The sequence below is a fragment of the Pseudorca crassidens genome, chromosome X (assembly GCF_039906515.1).
Source record: "Pseudorca crassidens isolate mPseCra1 chromosome X, mPseCra1.hap1, whole genome shotgun sequence".
Classification (NCBI taxonomy): Eukaryota; Metazoa; Chordata; class Mammalia; order Artiodactyla; family Delphinidae; genus Pseudorca; species Pseudorca crassidens.
This window is the reverse complement of record NC_090317.1, coordinates 23,232,938-23,241,497: the sequence shown is the minus strand read 5'-3', so window position 1 is coordinate 23,241,497 and position 8,560 is coordinate 23,232,938. Positions and strand designations below refer to the sequence as shown.

Sequence of the window (8,560 nt, the reverse complement as noted above, 5' to 3'; positions counted from 1 at the left end):
CCAGTCTGACATCTGGATTACATAGTTCCCAGCTTTACAAGAGAGTAAGAAAGGTCACTTCCTGGATTGTTGAGGATATTTTAGGGAACCTCAATAAGAGAGGATTTTACCCAAATCTGTAGGTACTGTAGATGAAGTGGCAAGTTCTAGGCTTGACTTCCTAGACTCAAGAGGCTTTTAAAAGTCCAGTCTTATATTCCTTATGAAAAGTTCCATCAAAGCAAACTTTAAAAGGCATGTATGGCTAATTACTATCTTTGTTGCCCTTATGTAATAATCAAGCCAAATCTAATGAGAACAGACTTAATTTTAAAATAAGAATAATATGATTTATCTTTGATCAAAAGGGGGTTTGATATAGAGAGAAATTTTATATTTCAGTAGAAAACACCACCCTTGTGGGTAATCAGACTCTGGTACTATTTATCATCTTTGAGCTATTTTTTTACTTCTTTGTTAACTACACAGTTTTATTATCTACCTGGAAGTTGGACTGGATCCTGCAGTCTTGCACATTTTGTCATCCTTAACAATTTAAAAATTTTTCTAGTTTCCTTCAATACCTGGATACAAATCTCCAAACTAACATTTCTAATATTTCTCCTACCCTCTTGATTTGGCATCACTGATAACTAAAACTTGACTTCCTAGATTCTTGTTGGGCACCTAGGTTGTCTTTTAGCTCAATTTCCCCCTCGAATATAAAGACGCCTTGTGAGATGAAGTGGGCAACCTGATAAAAATTTCAGAGGACTCATCACCACAGCAGAATATGGGCAAACTTCATGCCTGGAACCACTGTTGTGTAGGCCACTCAGGAAGCTCACCAGAACTCTACATCTTCCATGTTCTACTCCAGGAAATAGCCATGAATATGGACAATTTCACTAAAACCTCTCATATGTCTAAGCCATAACCATACATTCAAACTGCAAATTGGGAAATCTACCACTTTGCCACTGTCATACTCATTCCAATATCTAAAGAAGTTTTGGGTCCAACATTTAGGAACCTTCTTGACTTCTTGCCCTTCGGACACAGAAACTGGGTTTATAGTCTGCTCGAACCATTCATATTGTTTTTCTTTTCATAGAAATTCCCCTCATTAAACGCTATCCAGTAAATATTCTCTACTACCAATTCTTAAGAGATAGTTCATCTGGACCTTAATGAAAAAAGGTGACTGAACAAGAAACAATGTTATATTTCTTTGTATAAGAGGAGAGGCTTACAAGAACTCCCTCCTTGATTAAACGTTAGTCAGGCTCCTCTGAGCCCTCTTCTCAACTAGGCCTTGTCATTAGCCTGCCATCCTTGGCCTGCTGAGCCCACTTTAGCAAGAATCTCACCAAGCCAATTTAGGAAGAATCTCCCCACCCTTTATAACCTCGCCAACTTCCTCTTAGTAATTTTCCATCCACTGACTCTCACGCTGCCCATTGGCTATAAATCCCCAGCTTCCCCTATTACATTCAAAGTGAAGTGCGATCTTTCTCCCCTATTGCAATAGTCTTGAATAAAGTCTTCCTTCCCTGTTTAAATCTTCCTGGTGCAATTTTTCTTTGATACTTTGTCACTTAGAAGTTGTATAAACTTGTTCAAATTATTTCATTTCTGTGTGCCAGTTTCCTCATATGTAAAATGACAGTGATAATAGTATCTACAGCCTATGGGCTTTGTGTTTCCTTTTTCAGGACTATATGAAATATTTTTAAACTGCTTAAAACAAAAATTGTAGCAGTACATAATAAAAAGTCAATAAATATTAGCTATTATTATTAGAACATATTTCCAGGGTCTTATTCTGCCCATATACAATATAAAATTAATATAATCAAAGAATGGTAAAGAAACACTTCAGCAGGCAATAATTCTTTAATGCTTACAGATAATAATACATTTTCTAAGCATTGTGCTAGATACAGAATAGAAGCACATTTTGGGGAAAAAAAATAACCAAAGTGGACTCTTACAGAGCATGTGCTATTGCTATATGCCAAGCACTGTGCTAGTAACTGAAACTACAAAGATGAAGAAGCTATGATCTTGGCCCTTGAGTAGCTCAGTCAAGTGGGAGACGTACACATAAAAACAAATCATTGCAGTTGAGGAGGTTTAGATATAAGTGACAAATCAGAGTTGCCATTTTCAAGAAATTATGACAGCATTAATGTGGAGAATAGCTTGGAGGGCAATGAGACAAGGAGGGAGACCAATAAGTTTACTAATGTAATAATTCAGGTAAAGAACAATGAATGTCTGAACAAAGGCACTAGCAACAGAGATGAAGGGAGAGGGTGCAGATATGAGATGTAGAATAATCAGGTGACCTATTAGGGAAAGAGAAGCCTTGGGGATTGATATAGCATGATGACAGTATTAAAATATGAAGGCCCGTCATGTGGAATTATTTAGATTTATTTTTTTCCTGGTAGTACATCAGAGATCTAGATTTAAGGAGAGCAGATTACTGGGAATCAGAGTTACAGAAAAGGAAAAACTAAGCAGCTCCTTCATGAAGCACTTCCTGTAATTGGAGGAATTTAGAATAGAGTATGAATGAACATTTTTAAAGTATCTGTATTTTGGCATGGAATTAACTTAGTCTACTTCCTCTCATTTATCCTATGCCCCAGCCAAATGTCTTATTATTATTTCCTGAACAGGCCTTATATTTTTCTACCTCTATGCCTTTATATTAACCCATGCCATTCCCATTGATGTAAGTCCTTCCTCCTTAAATATAATGTGACTGAAATATATGTTGAGTATATTTCTTTAAATTACTAAAAATCCTAATTTAAAGATGAATGTGAAGTTTCAACTGTCTGACGTTATGATTCCACTCTGTTGTTACTGATTTCTGGTGTCATTTCATAAATTTATTGCCAAACCAATTTCTTTTTATATGATTCTCTCTTCCCCCCCCCCGAGCTTTATTGGGGTATAATTGACAAAATTGTAAGACATTTAAAGTATATGTTGTAGTGATTTAATATACATGTACAATGTGAAAGGATTCCCCCCATCTAGTTAATTTTCTCTTTAAATAGTAAGTCTCTAATATTGAATATATTGCTTTATTATATGGTCTTGAAGAACAGAAAATTTAAGTATAGTGTTTCAAATAATGTTATTCAAGTTTCCTATTGGGTATTTGAGATTTTCCATGTGTTATGGACTGAATTGTGTCCTGTTAAAAATTCATATGTTGAACCCTAACCCACCCATATATAACTGCATTTGGAGATAGGAGTTTTAGGGAGGTACTTATGGTTAAATAAGGTAATAAGGTTGAGACCTTAATCCAACAGAATTAGAGTCCTTATAAGAAGAGATACCAGAGATCCCTCCCCCCACCACCCCTCTTGCTCAGAGAAATGGTCATGTGAAGGCACAGCAAGAAGGTGGCCATCTGAAAATCCAGAAGAGAGCTCTCATGGGAAACAAAACCCTGCTGCATATTGGTATGGAATTTTCAGCCTCCAGAATTGTGAGAAAGTAAATTTCTGTTGTTTAAGCCACATAGTCTCTCGCATTCAGTTATGACGGTCTGAGAAGACTAAAACAGAACTTAATACTGTGAAATGGTGCTGCTGTAACAAATACCTAAGAATGTGTAAGTGACTTTGGAACTGGGTATTGGTAAAGATTTGAAGAGTTTACAGATAAATGATAGAAAAAGCCTACATTATCTTGAAGGGTCTGTTGGATGTTAAAGGCAATTCCACTGAGACTCAGATGGAAATGAAGAACATATTATTGGAAATTGAAGGAAAGAGGATCTTGTTATAAAATGATAAAAAATTAGCTGAATTGTATTCTAGTGTCTCGTGGAAAGTAGAACTTGTGAGCTATGAAACTGGATATTTAGCTGAGATTTCTAAGCAAAGAATCGAAGATGCAGCCTTGCTTCTCCTTACTGCTTATTGTAATAATGTGAGATGAGAGAGATAAATTAAAGAAATGTTTAAGTAAAAAGGAACCTGAACTTGAAGAATTAGAAAATTCTCAGTTTATCCATACTACAAAAAATGTGAAAGTGTGTTCCAAATATAACACTAAAGATGTGGCTAAACAATCATTTGATAAGGAGGTTACTATGGATGTGAACCAGGCACTTCAGCCAAAGCCAGGAACAGAGATGGGATTATACCAGCAGACAATACTAGCTTGCACCAAAAGGAACAGAGACAGGATGAAAAAAAGGGAGGCTTTTGGATTTCTGCAGGATGAGACAGTAGAACTCTTTGGTTGTGAAGGAGCATTCTTCAAGAAGACAAGTATGACCATGAGATCATTTCAATTATCAAGGCTGCCTTCTTGGTTTCAAAGGGTGGGGTCACTGCCTCCATCTCAGCAGGGTGGACTGCTGCTGACTGGAGCCTTGCAGGCAGGGCTGCTAACTAGGGCCCTTGATTTTGCTGACCCAATGGGCCTGGAGTGCAGAGCGTTGAATCAAAGGTGATTATTCGTAAGACTTAAGATCTAATGGACACATCGTTTGCAAATATTTTCTCCCGTTCTGTGGGTTGTCTTTTCATTTGGCTTATGGTTTTCTTTGCTGTGCAAAAGCTTTTAAGTTTAAGTAGGTCCCAGTTGTTTATTTTTGTTCTTATTTTCATTACTCTAGGAGATGGATCCAAAAAGATACTGCTGCAATTTATGTCAAAAAGTGTCTTGCCTATGTTTTCCTCTAAGAGTTTTATAATATCTGGTCTTACATTTAGGTCTTTAATCCATTTTGAGTTTATTTTTGTGTAGGGTGTTAGGGAGTGTTCTAATTTCATTCTTTTACATGTAGCTATCCAGTTTTCCCAGCACCACATATTGAAGAGACTGTCTTTTCTCCATTGTATAATCTTGCCTCCTTTGTCATAGATTAATTGACCATAAGTGAGTGGATTTATCTCTGGGCTTTCTATCCTGTTCCATTGATCTATATTTCTGTTTTTGTGCCAGTACCATACTGTTTTAATTACTGTAGCTTTGTAGTATAGTCTGAAGCCAGGGAGCCTCCTCCAGCTCCATTTTTCTTTATCAAGATTGCTTTTGCTATTCAGGGTCTTTTGTGTTTCTGTAAAAACTTTAAAATGTTTTGTTCTGGTTCTGCAAATAATGCCATTGGTAATGATAGGAATTGCACTGAACTATAGATTGCCTTGGGTAGTATGATCATTTTGACAATATTGATTCTTCCAATCCAAGAACATGGTATATCTTTCCATCTGTTTGTGTCATCTCAGATTTCTTTCATCAGCATCTTACAGTGTTTGGAGTACAGTTCTTTTGCTTCCTTAGGTAGGTTTATTTCTAGGTATTTTATTCTTTTCGATACAGTGGTAAATAGGATTATTTCCTTAATTTCTCTTTCTGATCTTTTGTTGTTAGTGTATAGAAATGCAAGACATTTCCGTGTATTAATTTTGTTTTTGTTTTGTTTTGTTTTGTTTTTTGTGGTACGCGGGCCTCTCACTGTTGTGGCCTACTCTCCGTTGCGGAGCACAGGCTCCGGACGCGCAGGCTCAGCGGCCATGGCTCACGGGCCCAGCCGCTCTGCGGCACGTGGGATCTTCCGGGACCGGGGCACGAACCCATGTCCCCTGCATCGGCAGGCGGACTCTCAACCACTGCGCCACCAGGGAAGCCCCGTGTATTAATTTTGTATCCAACTTTACTGAAGTTGATTGATGAGCTCTAGTAGTTCTCTGGTAGTGTCTTTAGGAGATTCTATGTATAGTATCATGTCATCTGAAAACAGTGACAGACAAGTGATTAATTTCCAAAATATACAAACAGCTCATACAGCTCAATATAAAAAAAAAACAATCAAAAAAATGGGCAGAAGATCTAATTAGACGTTTCTCCAAAGAAGATGGACAGATGGCCAAAAAGCACATGAAAAAATGCTCAACATCACTAATTATTAGAGAAATGTAAGTCAAAACTACAATGAGGTATCACCTCACACCAGTCAGAATGGCCATTATCAAAAAGTCTACAAATAATAAATGTTGGAGGGGGTGTGGAGAAAAAGGAACCCTCCTACACTGTTAGTGGGAATGTAAATTGGTACATCCACTATGGGGAACAGTATGGAGGTTCCTTAAAAAACTGAAAAGAGGGAATTCCCTGGAAGTCCAGGGGTTAGGACTCTCACTGTCAAGGGCCCGGGTACAATCCCTGGTCGGGGAACTAAGATACTACAAGCTGTGCAGCTTAGCAAAAAAAAAAAAAAAAAAAACCTAAAAATAGAGTCACCATATGACCCTGCAATCCCACTCCTGGGTATATCCAGAGTAAACCGTAATTCTAAAAGATACATGCACCCCAATGTTCATTGCAGCACTACGTACAATAACCAAGAAATTTAAGCAACCTAAATGTCCATCGACATGAATGGATAAAGAAGATGTGGTGTACATATATACAATGGAATATTACTCAGCCATAAAAAGGAAAGAAATAATGCCATTTGTAGCAATATGGATGAACCCAGAGTTTATCATACTAAGTGAAGTAAGCCAGACAAAGACAACTGTCATACGATATTGTTTATATGTGGAATCTTAAAAAAAAAAAAAAAAAAAGACACAAATGAACTTATTTCCAAACCAGAAACAGACTCACAAACACAGAAAACAAACTTATGGTTACCAAAAGGGAAAGAGGGGTGGAGGGAGGGATAAATTAGGAGTCTGGAATTAACATATACACACTACTATGTGTAAAACCGATAACCATAAGGACCTACTGTATAGCACAGGGAACTATTCTCAATATTTTGTAATAACCTATAAGGGAAAAGAATCTGAGAAAGAACATACATCTACATATATCTATATACATATAGATATATAACTGAATTGTTGTGCTGTATACCTGAAATTTACACGATATTGTAAATCAACTAGACTTCAATAACAAAATTTAAAAAAAATCTAATGGAATTTGCCTTTGTAGACTCACTTGGGACCTGTCACACCTTTCTTCTTTCCTATTTCTCCCTTTTGGAATGAGAATGTCTATCCTATGCCTGTCCCACCACTGTACTTTGGAAGCACATAACTTGTCTAGTTTCACAAATTCACAGCTGGAAAGGAATTTTGCCTCAGAATGAATTGTACCTCGAGTCTCACTCATACTTTATTTAGATGATATTTAGATGAGACTTTGAAGTTTAGACTTCAAAGATGATGCTGGAATGAGCTAAGACTTTTTGTGCTGTTGGGATAGAGTGAATGTATTTTGTATGCAATAAGGACAAGACATTTGGGGTACTAGAGAGCAGAATATTATGGACTGAATTGTGCCCCCCCCCCAAATTCATACATTGAAGACTTAATCCCCAATGTGACTGTATTTGGAGATAGGGGCTTTAAAGAGGTAATTAATACTAAGTAAGATAATAAGAGTGGTGCTGTCATCCAGTAGGGTTAGTGTCCATATAATAAGAGGAAGAGATAGTAGATCTCTCTCTCTCTCTCTCTCTCTTTCTCTCTCTCTCTCTGCACACAGAAAAATTCATGTGAGGAAACAGTGAGATGGTAGCTGTTTGCAAGCCATGAAGAGAGTCCTCAGCTGAAACCAAACCCTGTCAGACCTTGATCTATGACTGCTAGCCTCCAAAACTGTGAGAAAATTAATTTCTGTTGTTTAAGATATGCAGTATAGGGCTTCCCTGGTGGCGTAGTGGTTGAGAGTCCGCCTGCCAATGCAGGGGACACAGGTTCATGCCCCGGTCCAGGAAGATCCCACATGCCGCGGAGCGGCTGGGCCCGTGAGCCATGGCCGCTGAACCTGCGCTTCCGGAGCCTGTGCTCCACAACAGGAGAGGCCACAACAGTGAAAGGCCCGCGTACTGCAAAAAAAAAAGAAAAAAAGAAAGATATGCAGTATATGATATTTTGTTATGGCGCTCAGCTCAAGGAGACTAATACACCATGTCTTCTCTTTTTTTCCCCCTTTGTTGCTTTACTTTATAACAAATAGTCTCTGGCTCTCTTTCTTGTCTGTCTGTCTTCCAAAACCTTTTACATACATGGCTGAATAAATGAAGAGATTTCCACTGTAATGACAGAATAATTTTTTTACACACTTTCCCTTTTATCTGCTACATGTTTATATTGGCTATGTCCCTTTGTATTATTATATTTTTTTAATCTTGGCCATTCATAAACAGAACAAAAATAAAATCAGAGAAGGCAGAGAGTGGTAATAGGTAGCCATCTGGGCTTTTGGTAGTGTTGCATTAGAGGGCATGTATTGCTCTCTTGGAAAAACCCACAGAAGAGATTAATATTGGAAGGTGTAGTGCCATCTGTTAGAAAGGCAGCAAAAATTATGAGGAAGCCCTGTGACCAACAGTTTAGGAAAACAGCTCCTATACAGTAGTTTGCTTACTAGCTTTGTAACTTTCTGGTTTTATAGAAGGAAAAGAGATATTTTCTAATTTCATTCTGAAGGATATTTTTTCATCTTCTTAAAATGCCACCATCACCAATATAACCAGCAACATATTTCTTTCTGGTGTTATAGATAAGGAGTTTGATATCTATGG

At 37.5% G+C, this 8,560-nt stretch overlaps 1 long non-coding RNA gene across 1 annotated transcript in view; it reads right to left on the bottom strand.

Moving 5' to 3' along the window:
• Positions 1-1,945: 1,945 nt before the first annotated feature.
• Positions 1,946-8,560, bottom strand: part of LOC137216920 (uncharacterized) — a 162,785-nt gene continuing 156,170 nt past the window's right edge. Inside the window, exon 6 of the long non-coding RNA XR_010939891.1 lies at positions 1,946-5,751. This is a non-coding gene — a long non-coding RNA (uncharacterized lncRNA). The remainder of the gene's footprint in view (positions 5,752-8,560) is intronic.